This window comes from Eurosta solidaginis, chromosome X, assembly GCF_040869045.1.
Source record: "Eurosta solidaginis isolate ZX-2024a chromosome X, ASM4086904v1, whole genome shotgun sequence".
NCBI classification, from domain to species: domain Eukaryota; kingdom Metazoa; phylum Arthropoda; class Insecta; order Diptera; family Tephritidae; genus Eurosta; species Eurosta solidaginis.
In genome coordinates, this window is record NC_090324.1 from 109,263,593 (window position 1) to 109,287,301 (window position 23,709).

Genomic DNA, 23,709 nt, shown 5'->3' on the forward strand with positions numbered 1-23,709 from the left:
GGCCTAGTTCTATGGGTGGACGCCTTTTCGAGATATCGCCATAAAGGTGGACCAGGGGTGATTCTAGAATTTGTTTGTACGATATGGGTATCAAATGAAAGATGTTAATGATTATTTTAAAAGGGAGTGGGCCTTTTCGAGATGTCGCCATAAAGGTGGACCAGGGGTGACTCTAGAATTTGTTTGTACGATATGGGTATCAAATAAAAGGTGTTAATGAGTATTTTAAAAGGGAAGGGCCTTAGTTCTATAAAGGTGGACCATGGGTTACCCTAGAATGCGTTTGTATGATACGGGTATCAAATGAAAGGTGTTAATGAGTATTTTAAAATGGAGTGGGCCTTAGTTCCATAGGTGGACGCCTTTTCGAGATATCGCCATAAAGCTGGACCAGGGGCGACTCTAGAATTTGTTTTTACGATATGGGTATCAAATGAAAGATGTTAATGAGTATTTTAAAAGGGAGTGGGCCTTTTCGAGATATCGCCATAAAGTTGGACCAGGGGTGACTCTAGAATTTGTTTGTACGATATGGGTATCAAATGAAAGGTGTTAATGAGTATTTTAAAAGGGAGTGGGCCTTGGTTCTATAGGTGGAGGCCTTTTCGAGATATCGCCATAAAGGTGGACCAGGGGTGACTCTAGAATATGTTTGTACGACATGGGTATCAAATGAAAGGTGTTAATGAGTATTTTAAAAGGGAGTGGGCCTTAGTTCTATAGGTGGACGCCTTTTCGAGATATCGTCATAAAGGTGGACCAGGGGTGACTCTATAATGTGTTTGTACGATATAGGTATCAAATTAAAAGTATTAATGAGGGTCTTAAAAGGGAGTGGTGGTAGTTTTATATGTGAAGGCGTTTTCGAAATATGGACCAAAGTGTGGACCAGGGTGACCCAACCATCATCTGCCGGGTACCGCTAATTTATTTGTATATATAATACCACGAACACTATTCCTGCCAAGATTCCAAGGGCTTTTGATTTCGCCATGCAGAACTTTTACATTTTCTTCTACTTAATATGGTAGGTGTCACATCTATTTTACAAAGTTTTTTTCTAAAGTTGTATTTTGCGTCAATAAACCAATCTAATTACCACGTTTCATCCCTTTTTCGTATTTGGTATAGAATTGTGGCATTTTTTTTATTTTTCGTAATTTTCGATGTCGAAAAATTGGGCGTGGTCATAGTCGGATTTCGGCCATTTTATATACCAATACAAAGTGAGTTCAGATAAGTACGTGAACTGAGTTTAGTAAAGATATATCGATTTTTGCTCAAGCTATCGTGTTAACGGCCGAGCGGAAGGACAGACGGTCGACTGTGTATAAAACCTGGACGTGGCTTCAACCGATTTCTCCCTTTTTCACAGAAAACAGTTATCGTCCTAGAATCTAAGCCCTACCAAATTTCACAAGGATTGGTAAATTTTTGTTCGACTTATGGGATTAAAAGTATCCTAGACAAATTAAATGAAAAAGGGCGGAGCCACGCCCATTTTGAAATTTTCTTTTATTTTTGTATTTTGTTGCACCATATCATTACTGGAGTTGAATATTGAAATAATTTACTTATATATTGTAAAGATATAAAATTTATTTGTTAAAATTTGATTTAAAAAACATTTTTTTTTAAGTGGGCGTGGTCGTTCTCCGATTTTGCTAATTTTTATTAGGCATACATATAGTAATAGGAATAACGTTCCCGCAAAATTTCATCATGATATCTTCAACGACTCCCAAATTACAGCTTGCAAAACTTCTAAATTACCTCCTTTTAAAAGTGGGCGGTGCCACGCCCTTTGTCCAAAATTTTACTAGTTTTCTATTCTGCGTTATAAGTTCAACTCACCTACCAAGTTTCATCGCTTTATCCGTCTTTGGTAACGAATTATCGCACATTTTCTATTTTTCGAAATTTTCGATATCGAAAAAGTGGGCGTGGTTATAGTCCGATATTGTTCATTTTAAATAGCGATCTGAGATGAGTGCCCAGGAACCTACATACCAAATTTCATCAAGGCACCTCAAAATTTACTCAAGTTATCGTTTTAACGGGCGGACGGACGGACGGACATGGCTCAATCTAATTTTTTTTCGATACTGATGATTTTGATATATGGAAGTCTATATCTATCTCGATTCCTTTATACCTGTACAACCAACCGTTATCCAATCAAAGTTAATATACTCTGTGAGCTCTGCTCAACTGAGTATAAAAAAGCACACATCACCATTACAACAATACAACAAAGACACACAACATCAAAGAAAATACAACAACAACATTAACTAACTACACCAACAACGAGGAATTTCTACAAAAGCCAGGACACAAACACGTAAAAAGAAATAACATGTCAGAGTAAGTACTTTGTTACCCATATATTACTATACATACGTATATATCCCCCCGATCTTAGGATCCGGACCCTTTCACGTAAAACTTACTTACATTTATATATACATATACTCATACGTGTAAGGCGGAGGAGTTTTTTGTGTACATACGTTGTTGCTAAATACGGGACGAGAGAGACAAGCGACAGAAACAAACAGTTTTTGCATTTGAATCAGTAGTCGTCGGAAAGTTGAATCGTGAAGTCGCAGTATAAGACGAGATCGAAATATCGGCTGAATATTCAATTACATTTTAAAATTAATAATATATTTTCATACAATACTCTGTAACATTCATTTATATTTTTATAATTAAATACTTTCTTACATTTGGGGCTCAACCGCTTTTTAGCCTATAAAAAGAAGAAAAAGTGTCGAGTATTTGCCTGAGCCGTACAAAAAGTGTGTAGTGTTGAACGATGCATACAGTGACGCGTTGTATCAGTACAGTCAATATACATACTTAGTTGGTTACAGTGAGAGCAGTTTTTTGTAGTGATGCTGTCGAGATCAACGCATGAAAAAGTTGTAGCTACGCAGTTGCTAGAAAAGTTGTCGTTCGTGAAGTTGAAACGTCGATAAGTTGTAATGGGCAAAGTAAAACATACATCGAAGAAAACACCAGGAAAAAACAATACTAATAATCAAGAAGAAATTGAGAAAAAAGTTTAAACAAAAGAAACCATGGCAAGAGGGGGTGAGTTAACGAATATTGGGGAAGATACCAGTGGCGGGGAAATGGAAGAGAAGATTCAGCAATTGCTGCAACTTCTTACTCTTAAAATACAAGTTGACGAACAAAGAGACTGCAAAGTAAAAATATCAACAGAAAATTTTGAGAAGGTAATAAGTGAGTGTGATGGCCGTTCTATTCCAATTGCTAAGTGGTTTGAAGTGTTCGAAGCAAATGCCGAGGCATATGGTTTGACTGATAAACAGAAGTATGTACAAGCGAGATGAAAAATGTGTGGTACTGCGAAGTTGTTTTTGGAAGCAGAAACAATATCCGATTACACCGGCTTGAAAAAGGCGCTCATCGATGTATTTCAATATAATTGGAATAGCGCAGAGATCCATCAGCAGCTACGTGAGCGCAAAAAGATGCAGAACGAAACATTACATGAGTATATGCTAGTAATGAAAAAAATTGCAAGCATAGGCAATATCGAAGAAGCAGCTGTGTTACGATATATTGTTGACCGTCTGAACATAAAAAATGAGTATAAATTTGCCATGTGTCGTAGTAAATCATTTAAAGAATTGAAAGATGAATTTTGTGTGTACGAGCAGTTGCATATTAATGAAAAAAGAGACGGTAGTATTCAAAAACAAAGTGTGGTAAATAAAGAACAATTGGCTCAGAATAGGGGAAAAGTGTACTGCTTTAACTGTGGCTCAGCAGAGCATAAGAGAAAATATTGTACTGCTGAAACGAAGTGTTTTAAATACAACGATAATGGCCACATTTCGAAAAATTGTTCAAATAAGACAGAAAAAGTTAATGTAGTGGTTAGTTAGAGTCGTTTAAAACAAGTTTCAGTGAATGGTGTAGCAATAAATGGGTTAGTGGATACGGGTTCAAATGTCACAATAATCAAAGAAAGCGTTGCAAAGCTAATCAATAATATAAATATAAATTGTAGTAAGACATAATTACGTGGGCTGGGTAATACAACAACAAAACCTGTTGGAGGGTTTTCAGCAGAAGTTATAATTGAGGGACTACATACTGAACAGCAGTTTGTTGTTGTTCCAGATGGCAAAATGGGGTGTGATGTTAAAAAATTTCTTATGGTTGCTGACTCAGATGGTTATAAGTTCGAAATATTAAAGGTAGAACCAGCTGTTTTAGCTGAGTACTGTAGTGTAAACAACCAACAATTTAATGCCAAATATTTAAATCAGCTAATATGCTACCCTGTAACAAAAATAGTTTAAATGTTCATCAACACATAAAAAGGCCTTTGATAATTCTTGCTGACATAGCCATACACACGATTTAATACAGGTGTGGGTACAACACACAACCAAACAAATTTGCGAACGTTGCATTTCCCACAGAAGTCACAACTCAACACAGGTGTGTAGGTACATATTTTGTATCGAGTTGTATCTAGGTATGTAAGTATGTGTGCTTAAGGTCAATATGCATGTAAGTGTGTATGCTTAAAGTATATATGTATGTAAGAATATGTTTAGAATAATTTAGTATAAATAAGCTGACAATATTTGAATAAAGGACATTCGCTCATTGATGTTAAAAACTGACAAAACCAGTTATACCGTCATTAATTTTCTTATCTTTTGTATGGCGATCCTGCCAATGTTTCTACTGGCTGAAGCCTTGTAAAGAAAAAAAAAAGATACATTGGAATTGCGGCTGTTTAGGCCCAATGCCTAACTTTTATCTGATTGACGGCGCCCCTCCCTAACGTTTTAATACTATTTCCAGCCACCCACACTCACGCCGCATTTGTGTGCATGCATGCACATGCATGCGTTTCATACGCATGCACGTGTGTGTGCGGGTTGTCAGCGCCCATGCACGTATATGTGGGGGTTGTTGTGTGTGTGGCTTTTTTCCCCTCCTTAATAGCAGAGGACTTTTTCGCGGCTTAGCGGTTGTCCTCAACGGGATAACCGGCCTCTTTCTCGATTGACCGCCAACCAGCACACATCGCCCAAGATCGCCATCGTCACGTTCAACACCAAGACGCACCCAGGCCGAACATTGGTCCTTACTCCCCGAAAAAGGATCTAAAAGCACCTACAAATTACAGTCCACAACGCAGCACAATTTTGCCTACTAGACAATTTGCCGAAGGATTTTGCCTAATAAAAATTTATTTGCCACCAATTGTTGACAAGGAAAAAGTTGGAGCTTTTATATTAGACAAATACCAGAGCCACAGCACATTTTGCCTACAAAAAATTTGTTTGCCACAACACATATTAGCAGAGCCACCGGAGCCACAGCACAAAGAGAAGTAAGTTTATATTTCTTGCCACTTTTTTTTTTAGTGTTGTTTTTTTGCAAAATAAAGAAAAAACCCCGTGCAGTGCGCGAAAAATTGAAAATAAAAGTGAAAACAGTGAAGTGATTTAGTGAGCACCACTTTATTTTTCTAATTTCAAAGGTTAAATCACTCGGTTTGTTAGCCTTTATTTTCAGTCCTTGTGATTATCTGGTCTATCCCCCCACCAGTGGTAAGGTTTTCCAGACACAACACAAGGAAGAGGGCAACCTAACCTCACTTTCCGCACCATACTAAATAGGTTTTTGTTGTTGTTTTTTTTGTACTTCACAAACACGAAATTAAGTTCACTTTAATTAATTAATCCGGTGCTCACTTCACTTTTTAAACACTTTTTACACATTTTTGGCGCTTGTTTTGCAATATCGCACGCATTTTTTCACTTTCACCAAAATACACCCATTATTTGTGGAGGTGGCGAGTGGCCCCCTTTTTGTTGTTGCCGCTGAGACAAAAATTTGGAAATTAAATCTTTTGCTGTTGTCGCTGCTGTGACAAAAGGTCCAAAAATAAACCCTTTTTGTTGTCGCTGTTGTGACAAAATGTTGAAAAATAAACCTCTGTTGTTGTCGCTACCGAGACAAAAAGTCTGCAATATAAAAATAAATAATAAAGCTTCGAATTTCAATAGTGTTTATTTACGGCTGGGCAGGCATTTTTTACTCAAAATCGTTCCATTTCTCTAATCGGCAATTATTTCCTTTATAAATTCAAATAAGACCATGGAAACTTACATCAGACTGATAGAATTAATCGCAGAGTTTGATACAGAGTACAGCCTTATTCCGGAAAGCGACCATAGCAAACACACCCTTGCGATACAGCAGGAAGAGTTGCGGTCCTTGTGGAAGAAGGTAAAGTCTGCGTTTGATTCGCTACTAGGATCTGAGGAGGTGTCAGGGGATGGAGTCATGGCGGTAAGAAAGAAGCAAAAAGCAGCATACGCAATCTACATGCGATGCTTAGCGTCTATATCTGCTGAGGCAGAAAAGCACAAGAAAGATGAAAAGAACGTCAACCCTGAGCAAGAACCTCAAGCGCATAAAATGCGCCTCCCTGCTTGCGACACGGAAGTTTTTAAAGGGGATTATCTGTCTTGGCCAACCTTTCGCGACCTGTTCACGGCAATATATATAAACAATTCTAGTTTGAAAGGGGTGGAAAAGTTATTCCATCTCAACAACAAAACGCAGGGCGAAGCAAAAGATATCGTTAAGAAATGCCCCCTCACAAATGAAGGTTTCGAGATGGCTTGGAAAAACTTGTGTGAAAGATACGAAAACAAACGTATCTTAGTTAACACACAACTTCAAATTTTATTTAACTTAAAAAAGGTAGAAAGTGAGTGTGGCAGTTCAATAAAAAAGCTGCAAAATGATATAAATAATTGTATTTCGTCCCTCAAATGCCACAAAATTGACACTTCCAATTGGGATGCAATCCTGACCTATCTATGCTCAACCAAGTTACCAGAGAGCACGCTGGCTCTTTGGGAGCAAATTATAGACCAAAAAATGGACATATCCAAGTGGGAGGATATGGATAAATTCCTGTCTAATCGGTTTCAGACACTTGAAACAGTGTCTGGTTTTACAGGGCATGCCACTTCGAAAGTGCAAAAACCAAACGCGTCGCGACAAACGTCAGAAGCCCCTTCGAAAAAACTAGGTGCCTTTCAAACGAAGTTATCCAAGCAAACAATAAAATCAACTTGTAAAATGTGTAAATCCCCTGAACACGGATTACGCAACTGTTCACGCTTCTGCGAGTTAACCCCAGTAGAAAGGATTAAATTTATAAAATCCACAAGTGGCTGCCTGAATTGCTTATCCCCAGGACACACCGTGACGAAGTGCACCAGTTCCTACAACTGTTCCAAATGCCACTCTCATCACCACACGCTCCTGCATGCGGATACATCTCAGCACACGGCTGTACGCAATCCTTTCAAAGATGCGGATAATATCCCAACAACTTCGGCACAGGCGCGACAATCTGCGAACCAGAATGTAAAATCCTGTCATGCCAATTCCAGCACAGGCGTGCTATTAGGAACTGCTCGCGTACACATCCGCCATAATGGTACCGACTTCTCCGCACGGGCATTAATTGATTCAGGGTCTGAATGTTCCTTTATAACTGAAAGACTGAAACGCAGAATCAATTTGCCAGCGAGAAAAATGCATGCCCAAGTTTCCGGCATCACAAATTCGGTGTCAGCTCAGGTGAAAGAGGCATCCAAAATTGAATTACGTTCACCAGTGGATGCCTGCTTCAGCCTGACTACACCCGTTCTAGTCTTAGCCAAACTCACTGGGAATCTTCCATCCTGCCATATCAACGTCATGACTATGCAGGCATTCCGAGACTTGGTTTTGGCAGACAAGAGGTTCTACATCAACGAAGATGTAGACCTCATACTTGGAGGAGACATATATCCCCAAATTATACTGAGCGGTCTGAAAAAGAATGTACTAAATACACTTTTGGCCCAAGAGACAGTGTTCGGTTGGATACTAACCGGTCGCATCGAAGCACCGAGTCCAACGAAGAGCATCATGTCATTCTACAACGAGGTTGCGTTGGACAACCAATTAAAAGCTTTCCGGGAGGTAGAAAATGTTCCCAAAAACAAAATGCTTAATGAAGAAGAAAGGTATTGTGAACAATTATTTAGGGACACAACAAAACGTGATGAAAGTGGAAGATATACAGTTTCGCTACCATTCAGGCAGGATTACCCTGAGAAGATTGCATTAGGACCGTCCCTAAAGCGCGCATGTTCACAATTCTTCAGAAATGAGGGGCGATTACTGAAAAACCAAGAGTTAGGAAAGAGTATGTTCGGGTGTTATCCGAATACGAAACGCTTGGACATATGAAAAAAATTAAAAATAATGTACCATCCGACGATTCGGATAATTATTTCCTGCCCCACCACGCCGTTGTAAAGGCGGAAAGTACCACTACCAAGGTGCACGTCGTCTTCAACGCGTCAAGTCCGACAGCAAATGGCATTAGTCTAAACGACATACTCCACCCAGGACCAGTACTCCAAGCAGACTTGCCTATTTTAATTTTACGTTGGCGACTGTATCGCTTTGTCTTTAATAGTGACATAGAAAAGATGTATAGGCAAATTTGGGTGACCGATAATCACGCCAAATTTCAAAGAATTGTCCATCGAACATCCCCCAACGAACCCAGCAGTCTTTACGAACTAAAGACTGTCACATTTGGTGTAAACTGCGCCCCCTACCTCGCGATACGGTCACTTCTACAATTGGCTGATGATGTAGAAAATACCCACCCAATAGCATCGGGTATATTACGAGAAAGTATGTATGTCGACGACGTTTTATCCGGAGGGCATACAATAGCGTAAACTATCAAAGCAAGAAACGAGATTCGCGAAGCATTACACTCCGCTGGCTTTCCATTGCGCAAGTGGACATCAAATTGTGAGGAAATCCTTCAGGACATCCCCAAAACGGATCTGCTCAGCGAGGACTTCCTAGCGTTTGAAGAGGCTTCCTAGGTGAAAGCACTCGGAATACGATGGAACGCGCATTCAGACATGTTTTACTTCACCGCAGGAGTTTTAGAGAATGGCGAGAACATCACCAAACGCGCAATCCTATCCGCTATAGCCAAACTTTTCGACCCTTTAGGCTGGCTTGCACCAATGGTCATAGTAGCAAAAATACTAATGCATAACATCTGGTTAGAGGGCACCGGGTGGGACGAAACTGTCTCCCCAACTACCTTAGAACGGTGGGAAAATTTCACCCAACACTATAACGAAATAGATAACATTAGGATACCGCGATGGGTAAATTTTACGCCCGAGGACGACATCGAAATACATGGTTTTTGCGATGCATCGGAAAAGGCATATGCAGCAGCAATATACATGCGCGTAAAAAGGGGCGATAAAATTTTCACAAATCTCTTGCTAGCCAAAACCCGAGTAGCCCCAGTGAAAACCATCTCACTGCCACGTTTAGAACTTTGCGGCGCCGTGCTGCTCCCAGAAATCATGGAATCAATATTCCGAAACATTCATTTGGGGCCAGCAAAAGTTCACCTCTGGACAGATTCAACCATCGTACTCGCATGGATAAGAAAACCGCCCTGTTCCTGGTCAACCTTCGTCGCACACCGAATCACTAAGATCATCGATATGGTCGGTAGCAAGGACTGGCTTCACGTGGACTCGGAATCCAATCCAGCGGATCTAGGAAGCAGAGGACTACTTGCATCAGAGTTGGTCAACAATTCGTTGTGGTGGCAGGGACCTTCATGGCTGCAAGAAGACAATTCTCACTGGCCAGCACAAGAGACCGAATACAAAACGTCCGTTGAGGAGAAGAGGGCACAAACATATGCCACGACAAGGGTAGATCATGTAGCTATTCTCGACCGTTTTTCAAATTTACCCAGGGCTTTGAAGGTTCTATCCTATGTTAGGAGGTTTTATAAAAGAACTCACCCAAGAACAAAAGCCTCGTTCCACGAAAAAGCGTTTATAATCTCAGCCGATGAGATTAAGGCAACGACTCAAGCATTAAAACGAGTCTGCCAGAAACAGTTTTACGGGACAGAATATTTAAAATTGAAAACTAGGGAACCGATCGACCGAAAGAGTGAAATACTGTCACTCAACCCATATATCGACAAAGATGACATTATTAGAAAAGGGGGGCGTCTAGGGGCGTCAAAAGACATGTCATACAACGAGCGTCATCCGATCATCTTGCCTTACAATTGTAGGCTGTCTCGCCTTACAGTTATGATGGCTCATCATGACTCCCTTCATGGCGAGAACCAGCTCATGCTCCGTCTCATCCGAACCCAATACTGGATACCGAATGTCAAGACCATGATCAGAGCCGTCATCCACAATTGCAAAACCTGCATTATTCAGCGAAAGCAGGCACAGTCCCAACTTATGGGTACCCTTCCCTGCGAACGGACTACTTTTACCCGCGCGTTCACCAATACCGGGGTAGACTTTACGGGGTCTTTCGACATCAAAAGCTACCGCGGTAGAGGATGTCGACTGTCAAAAGCCTACGTATGCCTTTTTGTCTGTTTCTCCACTAAGGCCATTCACTTAGAGGCCACTAGTGACCTCAGCACCCCATGCTTTCTCGCAGCCTTCTCGCGTTTTATCGCGAGAAGAGGGTGTCCGAAGAACATCTACTCCGACAATGGTACAAACTTTGTCGGAGCGTCAAGATCTTTACGATCCGAAGTTAAAGCCTTCCTGGCAGAAAGCCGAGACAAGACAGTCTCCAAGTACAGCCAACAAGGATTAACTTGGCATTTTATTCCCGCCGCCGCTCCACATATGGGCAGCCTGTGGGAAGCGGGAGTGAAGAGCTTCAAAAGCCACTTCAAAAAGGTCGCGTCTCCCCATAAGTATACTATGGAGGAGTTCCAAACACTTTTGTGCCGGATTGAGGCGTGCCTCAATTCGCGCCCTCTTAGTCCAGGGTCAAATGTTCCAACGGATCTGGAACCACTAACCCCAGGACATTTCCTAACCGGCAGCCACCTGCTGGCTCCACCAGAACCAGATTCCAGTGCGAGCTCTGCCTCGATGATCAATCGATGGCAGAAACTCAAAGCCCTCCATCAGGGTCAAGTCAGACGACCTTTGGTCAAACTGATCCTTCTTCCAACGGAGGAGATGGATTGCGAGAAGGCCAAGAGCTCCTCATGACAATCCCTCCGTTTCTCTCCCTCCTTTCCGAACTCCACCTCCCTATCAATAATCCACCAAAAACCCAGCTCTCGTTCACCCGAAACGAGGCCAACCAATAACCTACCGCAGAAGTGAAAACTCATCTGCCCCAGATATTAGCATTGGTTTATAATTTTAGAAATCCGAATTAATAATGAATACTTAACGGAAGAGTGCTTTCCGAACTTTCAGAATAAAAAGGTGAATACTCCCTGTGTAACAGGACCGCACAAAAGCTTGACTCTTCTGTCAAGATCAAATTTATAACTACCAAAGATACTTGTCTACTACCATTTCATTGAAGGGGATTGAATTATTCCCCGGTTCCCTACTTCGTATAAGTAACCCGTCCAGATTGCACATCGAAGAACAAAGCTCTAGTAATTGAATCAAACTCACCCACTCACTGAGACTGGTTAAAGCTGTTGCTGCCACACTAAGACGTTGTTTCGGTGGCACCCAATAAAACTTCCAATATACCCACAATGTTTGAAGTTACGCCGTGCTCCTTAGATCCATTGGATTCAACAGCACACTTGACTATTCTTGAAATTGAAGCAATTCTTTCATGCACTTAGACATTTACTTGCGAGTAGTTGAATATGCCGCATTTTCAACTTTACCAGGCTTCCGCGAAATTATTGGCCCTAAAATTTTAACCGCTCTACGCCGTAAAGGTTTGGCAGTGACATATGCTGCAATCGATATGATAAACTCACTATTGCATTCAGTGAATAATTAACTGCTAATGATCATTGCAACAACAAGTTTTTTCAATTAGAAGAAAAGTTTTCTAAGCGGGGTCGTCCCTCGGCAGTGTGTGGCAAGCGCTCCGCGCGTAATTCTGCCATGAGAAGCGCTCAAAGAGGGCTCATCTGCCTTGCAGATGCTGTTCAGAGTCGGCTCAAAAGAAGAGGAGCACGACACAAATTTAGAGAGAGAAGCTCGGCTTAGAATCTCTTCCGAGGTTATCGTGCCTTACATTATTTATGTCTATAATTGCGCATTTCACGAGAGAGTATTCATGCACAATTTTAAGATTTGGATTGTTTTCATGGTTTCCACTATAAAATTTGACCGCATACGGCTAATAGGATACCTTTGAATTGCCAAAATTATTTCTTAGCAAACGGCTCTTAATACCGAACAGTGATTACTCGAAATTGCATTTCATTAACATTTGCGCTATTAAATAAGAAAACCTTATAAAATATTCGACTTCATACTCTGGCCCACGGTGTCACTAAACTCCCATTATTTTAAACCCTAGGCAAGAGGCTTTCCTCAGCCTCTAAAAGGGCCTGCGACCTTTGTGGAGCTGTCGTTGTTGAATTTGTTTGTCCAGATTTTTTAGGATCATAACCATAAGAATATTGATGCAATCACTTAACCTGCTCCTCCAGCAAAACTTAACGTTAAATTTAAAATCAAAAATATATAGTGAAGCTACACACGATATAACAATTGCGAATGATGTGGCGAAACCTTTTAATATATTATCAGCATATTTAACAACGACAGCAACAATTAGGCCACCACCAGCTTTTTAAAATATTAAATAACCAATAAATAAATCACAACCTAAGAACTTCTTTCAAAATTTGACGTCCATCATTAACGAAACATGTTAGTATACCGAATGGTGTACTCAATAAACTTCATCGTACATTACGCATCCCTACCGAAAAGGGAGCAAAAGAGCCCATATCTATCACCAACTGGTAAGTAAGTTGGTAAGTCGTGGTAAGACTTTGCTACAGAAACACCGCTTAGTGAATAGTGCGCTTGCTGGGGAGTTAAAAGAAATTCACGCATTCTCACAGAAATCATATACACCCGAAGAGTGGGAAAAGGTGTCACAAACATCACAATAATAATAATACAATACAAAAGCAGCAGCTAAATTTAAAAGGCTGAAACAGTGGTAACAAAGAGCTGTATATCTGCAGATAGATATCGTTACTGTAAGCTCTCGGCTACTGAAAAATGAAAGTTTACTAGCTGCTACATGCACACCCATATATACCTTATGTATATCTATGACAAAAATCAAATGCGCAATAAAATACGCATGTGCAACAGGGTTGGAGTAGCTTAAGTTTAAAAGAGAGTAACAAATTTAGAAGCGTTCATATAAAATAGAAGCTTTTGTATTTATGCATATATTTGTACAGTAGTGATAACCGATCTACAAACCAAAAGTCAACAGGTAACCTAATTAACGTACAATTTACGAATACACTGCTTTTACTTAACACAATCCAATCAAAATCGTAACGTGGCGAACCCGATCCCCGTAGTGTGTTGAAAAACAGTATTGGATTGTTGGTGTATGAAGTAACAAGCCAGTTGTTTGCGATCGCTATATATGCACAAAGGAGCTTATTCTTAACGTATATTGTATGTAGCACGAGAATTAGCAAATAACCGAATATCACCGAGCAACCTTTTTGCTTGTTTGACTTAAGTGAATTATTTAAGCACGACCCAACAATGAAACAGTTTGAAATTATTGCACCTGGTAAAGTTATTTTACATGGCGAGCATGCTGTTGTATATAAAAAGCCAGATTTAGCTGCTTGTGTTGGTATTGGCACAAGATTGAAATTTCGTCCAGAACCCGAAACAAATGTGGGTTTATTTCATTTGGATACATTGAATTTCGCTTTCGGAATTCAATTGCAGCAGTTTAATGATTTTGTCAATGACTTTCGCATTAAGATGAACCGGGCAAATGTAGCTTTTGGCGTATTGATCCCGATAGTGGCGAAAAATTGATTGATTATAGCTATAAGAAGTGTCGTCAACGATAATATGGTATAGCTATGCTCAATTGATTGTACAGGCAATATCGGCAGCGCCGGATAAACAATTGACATTATCGGGCATTTATTCATTTATTGTACAACATTAACCATATTATCGTAAAGAAACCAATAAAGGTGGGCAAAATTCTGTACGCCATAATCTCAGTTTGAACAGGTATTTCATTAAAGTTGCACGCTCCCAAGATGAACCAGGCAAATGTAGCTTTTGGCGTATTGATCCCGATAGTGGCGCAAAATTGATTGATCATAGCTATAAGAAGCGTCGTCAACGCAGCAGTCAGGGCTTTCGTCCACCGTATGGCATGCCACGTTCGGCACCAGTCTCACCGAGTCACATGGATAACTCTCGTGAGAGTTTACCATTGCAGGATTTCGCTTTACAATCGGCTCCTGGATCGCCGGACATGTCAATTGAACAGCGTGCTGCTGATGGTGATCTTATGTACAACAACACTACTCAGAATGTGCATCAACCGACGGCAAACAATTCTCACAATCAATACAAAAGCAGCGGTAGCCCATACTATGTTTCAAATCAAAATTCTGCTATGTCCGGTGGACAGCACCATCAACACCTTAACAACAACAACAACACAATGACAGTGGCATTATAAGCAGTAAAAATAGCAGTGGAAATGTTGTTGGTGCATTGATTGCACTAAAACGTAATCACGCATTGGCAGCTGGCGCTCAGCAGCATCAGCAGCAACAACAACAACAGCATCATCATCAACAAAAAGTGGAGACACTGCATCCGGATATTAATTAGGAGGAGATGCCAACAGATCATACTGGCAATATGAAAACGGGTGATGAATATATATACTGGGTGGTAATAACAACGGTTGTGGTGGTGGTGTTGGGGTAGCAGCAGCTCCAGTGATGCTGCCAAGCGCCCTAAATATATATCTGAAGTACTCTGATGTGTTGCGGTTGCCGTTAAGTTTTCTCCTGCTAATGTTTGCAAGTAATGTGAAAAATAATTTTCTTACCATTCTTGATAAGTGGAACCCTCACGCACTTACAAATGGCAGAGTTAGGCTGTTTTGGCTTCAACACCAACTTTTTCGAGTACGATGCCTTTGGCATGAGATGCTCCATCAAAAGTATGCGCCTTTTCGTAATCTTTATCAGCCCAACGCTGATCGCGGCGATGATTCACATGCTTCCTGGCTTGCCCATAATTTTTAAACGATCTCAAGCAATGTTAATTTTTCCTTTATAATTTACTACTACAGGCCACGCCGTAGTAAAAAATGAAATGAAAGAACGGAAAATCACTGTATACATTTCCCGTTGTTTCAATTCATAGGAATTTTACATTCCATACACGGGTGTGTATGGATGTGCACAATATGTTTCTCTGGTAAATATTTACCAGTGCACGGACCTTTTTAAAGGCAAAATGTTGGGAGACGGGAAATGGTAGTAGAAGTTTCGTGAAAACGATAACTACAGTTTATATTGGTACCAAAAAATTCCCAATTTATCGTAAAACAAACAAATCACAAAATAAATCACATCCCAAATCGTATACCTACCACAACAATTTTCCAAGGTACCAAAATTACTGCCGCCAAATAACCAAGTTCAGCATGTTATCGTTTACGTAAAACTTCTTATTGTCGTTCAAATTATGCAAAAAGGAAAAAAACTGAGAAAATTAGCGCAGAAAATATTCGCGTACTCAGTCATTATATTTCTCTACTCAAAAATCTATTTCCTGTTTAAGTTCTTCACAAATTTTTCAAAATTTACTGATTTGGTCAGTATCGCCTCCTAATGTTAGTTGGGTGGGCTCTGCAATTCAATACTTTTAAAATTATCGCAGTATACGTTTTCAGTGCGAAAATACTGAAATATTGGTAGAATCTAAGTTTTGGTAGCAGAAGTAGTAGAAAATGAAAAATGGGTCAAAAAGGTTGGTCAAACTACCAATGCGGTAAAGTCCGTGCACTTATACCAACGTATGTACATATATATGCCGAGTTTTAAATGTACATTATATTAGGGATGCATAAAATGATGCAAACGGGTACCGAAGAACCCGTTTCCGAAAAATCGGTACCGGAGCCAAATACCCTTTGGGAACCGTGCCATTTCCTAAAGGCCATCAATTAAACAGGACTACAAGCGTACTTGGGGAAAGGTTGAATAAATAACCGAAAGGTAATACAAAAAGAGAAAAATGATACATTCTACAAATGATTCTCCTCATCCAAAACGAACATTTTTTAAGCCGGAGTCGTTGGTGCCGTATGTCGTGCCGCTGTATCCGGATCCCTAACGTAATCAGCTGTTTATCGTTACGACGGTAAACCAAACCCCAATTGGTTGGCTACGATACGGTTACGACCTTAGCGGCACCAATAATTGATTGCATTGATTCTCATAAGGTTGGTCGAATCAGCTGTTATAAGGTCACCGATACGATTACCGAAAAAGCACCAATGTCTCCAGCTTTATTTTTTCTTTACATCGCATACAATTTTGCTGTCCAAACATTTTTTTTGTGGCGGGCAGGGAAGTTGTTGGGTTTTAGCGCCAACAACACAAATAACAGCGAATCAAAAGAACCCACGCTGTACACTTTCTACCCGGTCCGGCACCAGAATGTGCGAACGGAAAAATCGTAAATGCTCATTTTCTGCAGCACTAGTGTGCCCGTGGCCAACTAAAACGCTACCGGGTGACACAAAATAAACAAAATAAGGCACTAAAGACCCAGGCACATAACGTGCGGGGAAAGAGGCCATGCATATAATGCACGCCACATATGAATATTTTTTTTATGCAGCGACAGATGTTTCCACTTATGCGCGCGCTAATAAAATTTCCCAAATCCCCAATAATACAACTAGGGACCACTCGCCCCCGCATTTTCGAGAATGACTCGACCCAGTCAAACATATTGCATTTCTTTCAGAAAAATGGGTCGCTTTGCCGCTATGCAACGAAGCGCTGCCAAGAACGTCATGCGTTATACGTCGGAATGCCGCGCTTACTTTAAGCAACATCCCATACGCCTGTGCCCATCTTTCGGGCCAAAAAACCCGAGGAGCGTCTTTACTTAGCGATCCGCGGGAGCTGCTGTGGAAATTGCTTGGCTCTAGACCACCGCTCGAACGCGTGCCCAAGCCAAGGCCGATGTAAAAAATGCGGCGAAAAACATCACACGATGCTTCACATCTCCTCGATTGATGTAGAGGAACAGCTACTCCACGAAGCCCGCTCAAAGCCATGGAGTGTACAAGTTGAGGAGGAGCTGGAATCACCCCGTGAGCGGATTGACGACTCCATATCGTTATATGCGTCAGATGCTGGAACGGAGACTGGGCCTCTTCGTCCAGCTCGAATCCACCGAACCGGAGCGGAGACTCGGTCTCTTCGCCCGAACACAACACCAGCAGCCAAATCGTTTAGACCGCTTTTGCAGCATGAAAGGAAGCGGCTCCAGCACAACACATCTACAGTCCAGCGCCATGTTCGTGACGGCCGAGCGGAGACTTGGTCTCTTCGCCGGCAAACTAAGGACCCTCAACGAAGACAACCACCGCGCGATCGCAGAGCGGAGACAAGGCCTCTTCGCCTGCAACAAAGATATCACACCCATCATCAACCACGAGATCGCAGTCATTGATCCAACTCGCTGCAGCTCACTACCGTGTCCGCCTTCCGGGCAGGGCTCCTAGCCCCGCATTCAGCTGCCACCGCCACCATGATACCGACGGTAGCGATCACCCCCACCGCGGTCGTGAAAATAGAAGCAGAGGGGCGGCTACACCTCGTTCGCGCCTTAATCGACGGATGCTCCCACACCACAGTGATTGCGGATGAGCTCGCCCAGGAGCTCCAACTTCCTACCAGAAACATTGGCGGGCAAGCAGGATGTCTGCTGCGTATCCGAGGAAGACACAGACAGAACAGAAGGATTGCGACCCATGCTGCGGTCGTAGCCAATTTTCGGCGCACGACACCCACAACCAGCATCGACAGTGCCATCGCAGCCCCGTACGCACATCTTCGTCTGGCGGATCCGCAGTTCCATGCATCCGCGCCAATCCGCCTCATCCTAGGAACAGATGTATATGCGGAGATAATATTACCAGGGATTCTGCCCACCACATTTGGCCCTTTGCTGGCTCAGAGTACCGTCTTCGGTTGGGTACTCTCGGGCACAACCAAGGCCTAACATGAAAATGTTCGGTAACGACCGAAATGCAGGAATTTTTACACTTTTTATCCTTTTTTTTATTTATTTTTTATTGAATTTCTGTTGTACACAGTCGCAAGAGGTGTGCATTGTGACTTCGTACAAGTGAAAAATCTTTCTATCCCTCCATTGCCATACCTACGTGTCAAATCATAGCTGACAGGGAGGACGGCTGTCGCGAAGGGCCAGAGAATGGAAGAAAGGTTTCTTTTTCTTGTGTTCGCCGTTATTAAATTGAAGTGCCATGAATTGCACATTTGTTTCAAATCAGCTTTTCCTTTAAATTTGTATACAGAAAATCAGACTACATATTAATACTCACCCGCTGTTCACTATTGAGAACGTTTTATCGAAAATTCGCCACTTATATGAATGCACAATGGAGGTGTGCGTTTAAAATCTTGTATCATTACAATAAGTTATTTTTTATTGAATTTTCTTCATACAAAATTCACAAGCATAGAATTTCCAATGAATTTGTAATAAACGGCAAGAAATATGAACACGTATATCTTCTTACTTCTTTTCGCTATCCCTAGCTCTAGGCAAACCTGGCTTAGGCCTTGAATCATAACGGGAAAAGTGCCGAATGACAGAGGCATCAGAAACTAAGCTCACCCATTGCGCAAACCATCTTGCGTGCCGCCAAGCCGGCGGACTGACCGGCGTTTATGTTAAGTTAGATATAATTAGTTATAAGTTTTTATTTTTTTTCTTCTCTTCTTCACGGTCGGTGATCCTTGGCGGACTGTGACGTTGCGTACCGCACTTATATGCATATCTACCTTAAGCATACATACTTACATACCTACATACAACTCGATACAAAATATGTACCTACACATCTGTGTTGAGCTGTGACTTCTGTGGGAAATGCAATGTTTGCAAATTTGCTGGAATTCAAATTTGTTTGGTTGTGTGTTGTACACACACCTGTATTAAATCGTGTGACTGGCTATGTCAGCAATAATTAGCAAATGCATATTTATGTGTTGATGAACATTTAGACTATTTTTGTATCAGGGTAGCATATTAGACTGATTTAAATATTTGGCATTAAATTGTTGGCTGTTTACACTACATCTCCCTTTTGTTCAGAATGCTTATACATTTCGAGAATGCATGAGTATTCTATTTTTATTTAGTTAAGTATGAATTAATTCTACTTTTGTATTTTGTGTTTGTAGGTTGAAAATTTTCTTATTCTACTAATTTAAGTCTATTTTGTGTATTATAATTTTCTTATTATTTATGATATTGCCATTCTCTATGTTACTGAGAAATTTTTGCTTATCCTCATATCCTATTCTAGATGGGATTAAAGTGTCATTATTTTTATTATCAATATTTTATTCTTTATAGGGTATTAGAGTAAAATTATTATTTTCATCGATTTCTTCCACCTTATAGGGCCCTTTATATCTACTATCTAACTTATGACCTAACTCATTTTTTATTAAAACTAAATAAATAAAAAAATAAAAAATTACTAACACTACATCTCATATATTTATTTTCCTATAGTGAATATTTTTATCATAAATAATCTTTTGTTTTTCTTTAGCCTCTTTTACTAATTTAAAGGCTCTTTCCTGTGCTATTTGTAACCTATATTTAATTTCTTTATCGTAAGCCTCATAATTGTACAATGGGCTTACTGTAGTTTCTTGTAAAAATTCGTAAGTCTGGAGTTTTTTGCCAAAGATCAATTCGAATGGACAATAGTTATGGACTGTAGATGGGGTAGTATTGTAACAATATGCAAAAATTTGAGATATTCATCCCAGTCGTCTTTGTTAATAGATATGTATGAACGCACATATTCATTGAAAGTTCTATGGCTACGTTCAACAGTGCCTAAAGTTTGGTGGTGATACGGCGTAGATATTTTGTGCTCAATATTGAGAAGTTTAGATAGTTCTTCAAACAGGCTATTTTATATTCAAATCATTCAGATTATTGTTTTAATACTACTCTGGCTACTGTTTTTGCATGTTTGCTATGTATAGGAATTGTAACTAAGTATTTAGTAAAATCACATATCAGAGTGACAGCGTATCCGTTTCCATTTAATGATCTTGGTAAAGGACAAATTGTATCTATTTGTACTGTTTCGAACGCTTTCGGTGGTGTTTCAGTCAAAATCATTGGTTCTTTCAATTTTTATAAATTTTATTTTTATTGCAATTAACGCATTTCTTTATATATTTTATTATATCATTTTTCATATTTTTCCAGTAATATTTTTGTCTTATTTTATTAGTTGTACGATTGATTCCTGGGTGGCCACCATTAACAGGATCATCGTGATATTTTTGAAGAATCTTTTTAATTTTATCATTTTCCGTCACATGCACAACCTCCGGAGTTAATGCAATTGTTAAATTTTTGAGAACTTTGGTACCTATTTCCTTAAATGTGTCTACTCGAGTATAATTAAACAATTTGTCCCCTAAGGACAACTGTATTTTCTTAATTTCCAAATTGCCGGCTTTTTCCATAAGCCTGGTAAAGAATTGGCCTAAGTCAATCTTCGCCTCAACAATTTGATTCTCTATATTTATTTCACTACACATTTTCTTTCCTTTTTTGAAATATAATTTCGGAGGATCGAAAACGAGCTGGACTAGTATTTTTACTTCACATTTATTAAGCGCTTCGTATATTATGGGGTTCTCTTTGTGACTTTTCTTCTCTTCATTCCTTTTACTATTATTATTGGAATTCTTTTTAGTTTGCGATCTTGTCGTGACTTTCATTATTTTACATGCCTGTACTGACATTTCTTTCAAATATTTGATATCTATTCGTGAGAGAGCGTCTGCCACGTAATTTTTTTTTCCTGCTATGTACTCCACCCCAAAGTCATACTCTTCCAAATCCAACCTGATTCTATTTAATTTAGATGAAGGGTTTTTCATTGAGAATAAATATGTTAAAGGTCTATGATCCGTTTTCACTGTGAATTTTCTGCCATAAACATATGGTCTAAAATATATAATTGCCCAATGTATGGCCGCTAATTCTTTTTTGATCGTGGCTTTATTTATTTCGCCTTTTGTAAATGATCTTGAGGCATTGGCAATGGTAATTGTTTTTCTTCATATTCTTGGCTTAGCACAGCACCGCAGGCATAACCACTTGCGTCGGTTGTAATAAAGATCTCTTTATCAAAATTGGGATATTTTGGGATATTTGGACTAACTAATGCATTTTTTAGATAATTAAAAGATTTCTCGCAGTCGTCTGTCCAATTGAAAATTACATTTTTCTTACTAAGTCTTGTTAGAATCCTGGCGTATTCCGCGAAATTTGGTATGAATCTTCTATAATAATTACAAAATGCGACAAATCTTTTTGCTTCATCGGCATTTTTGGGAGTTGGGTAATTTTGAAAAATTTTAAATTTGCTTGGGTCTGGTAAAATTCCAGTACTTGTGCATTTATGTCCAAGATAAGTGACTTCTTGGCTGAAAAATAGACATTTGTCCGGATGTAATTTTAAATTATATTTTCTGTGTGTGGAGAATACATCCCGTAAATTTTTAATCATATATTTTTCAGAGCATCCTAATACGACAAAATCGTCCATGTATGAGAATGCTTGTGATGGTTTTAGACCTGCGAATGCCTCTGGAATGAGTTTGGAGCTACTTTGAGACCATAAAGTAATATTTTTAAACGACAAGTACCGTTATCCGCTGTAAAGGATGTGATATCTCTTGATTCTGGGCTGATTTATATTTGGTGAAATCCTGACATTAAATCTAGGCATGAGAAATATTTCGCTCTTCCCAATTGATCCAGAATATCATCTATTCTAGGCAAAGGGAATTTATCAGCTGTTAATTTTTTATTTATTTTTCTGAAATCAACAACTAATCTCCACCTTTTTTCTTCTTTGCCCGGAAGAGATTTTTTAGGTACCAATAAAATAGGGCTGTTGTATTCTGAGGTTGATGGTTCAAAAATATCATCTTGAATTAGTTTATTTACTTGTTTATTTATTTCATTCTTATGTGCTTGGGGTAGTCTATAATTCTTAATATACACAGGAGTGTTATCCTTCAGATGCAACTTTTGTTTGTAAAAGGTGTTGGTCGTCGTAATTGGTTCTGTTTCTAGTGAGAATATATCAACGTATTCTGAGCATAATGTGTTGAGTGATTTACTAGCGAATGGCGGGAAATTTTTATTCAATATTTTTAACTTTTCTTTGTTATTAGCTTTACAGTGAGCTGTATTTTCAATTATTATATGAGTTTAGTAAAGATATATCGATTTTTGTTCAAGTTATCGTGTTAACGGCCGAGCGGAAGGACAGACGGCCGACTGTGTATAAAAACCGTGGCTTCAACCGATTTCGCCCTTTTTCACAGAAAACAGTTATCGTCCTAGAATCTAAGCTCCTACCAAATTTCACAAGGATTGGTAAATTTTTGTTCGACTTATGGCATTAAAAGTATCCTAGACAAATTAAATGAAGAAGGGCGGAGCCACGCCCGTTTTGAAATTTTCTTTTATTTTTATATTTTGTTGCACCATATCATTAGTGGAGTTGAATGTTGATATAATTTACTTATATACTGTAGAGATATTAACTTTTTTTTTTTAATTTGCCTTTAAAAAAATTGGTTTTCTAAAGTGGGCGTGATCGGCCCCGATTTTGCTAATTTTTATTAAGCATACATATAGTAATGGGAGTAACGTTCCTGCCAAATTTTATCATGATATCTTCAACGACTGCCAAATTACAGCTTGGAAAACCTCTAAATTACCTTCTTTTAAAAGTGGGCGGCGCCACGCCCATTGTCCAAAATTTTACTAATTTTCTATTCTGCGTTATAAGGTTAACTCACCTACCAATTTTCATCGCTTTATCCGTCTTTGGTAATGAATTATCGCATTTTTTCGATTTTTCGAAATTTTCGATATCGAAAAAGTGGGAGTGGTTATAGTCCGATATCGTTCATTTTCAATAGCGATCTGAGATGAGTCCCAGGAACCTACATACCAAATTTCATCAAGATACCCCAAAATTTACTCAAGTTATCGTGTTAACGGACGGACGGACGGACGGACATGGCTCAATCAAATTTTTTTCGATACTGATGATTTTGATATATGGAAGTCTAGCCAATGCCCTGCACAATTTCTTTGTTAAGAGCATAGTCGAAATTAATGAAAGTATTGAAGTAATTCCTTATGATGCCGAAATAAGCGCAAATAAATTGAAGCGTTTGAATTCACAGACATAATACTAGATGGTAAAATAAATATGACTAGAAAATTTAAAAACAAATATGGCAGGAAATACTAAGTTAGGAGGGGTGACCCTACAGGAAAAACCTTGCACAAAGTATCTAAGAATCATCCTAGACAGTAAGCTGTCATGGAAGCTCAACGTGGAGGAGAGGGTGAAGAAGACTTCAACGGCACTCTATGCATGTAAAAGAATGCTGGGGTGTACGTGGGGCTTATC

The 23,709-nt window shown here is 39.6% G+C and overlaps 1 protein-coding gene across 1 annotated transcript in view; it reads left to right on the forward strand.

Annotated features, from left to right (window-relative positions):
• Positions 1 to 23,709, forward strand: part of Pur-alpha (Purine-rich binding protein-alpha) — a 1,789,254-nt gene that overhangs the window by 279,173 nt on the left and 1,486,372 nt on the right. The gene's annotated exons all lie outside the window — the stretch shown is intronic.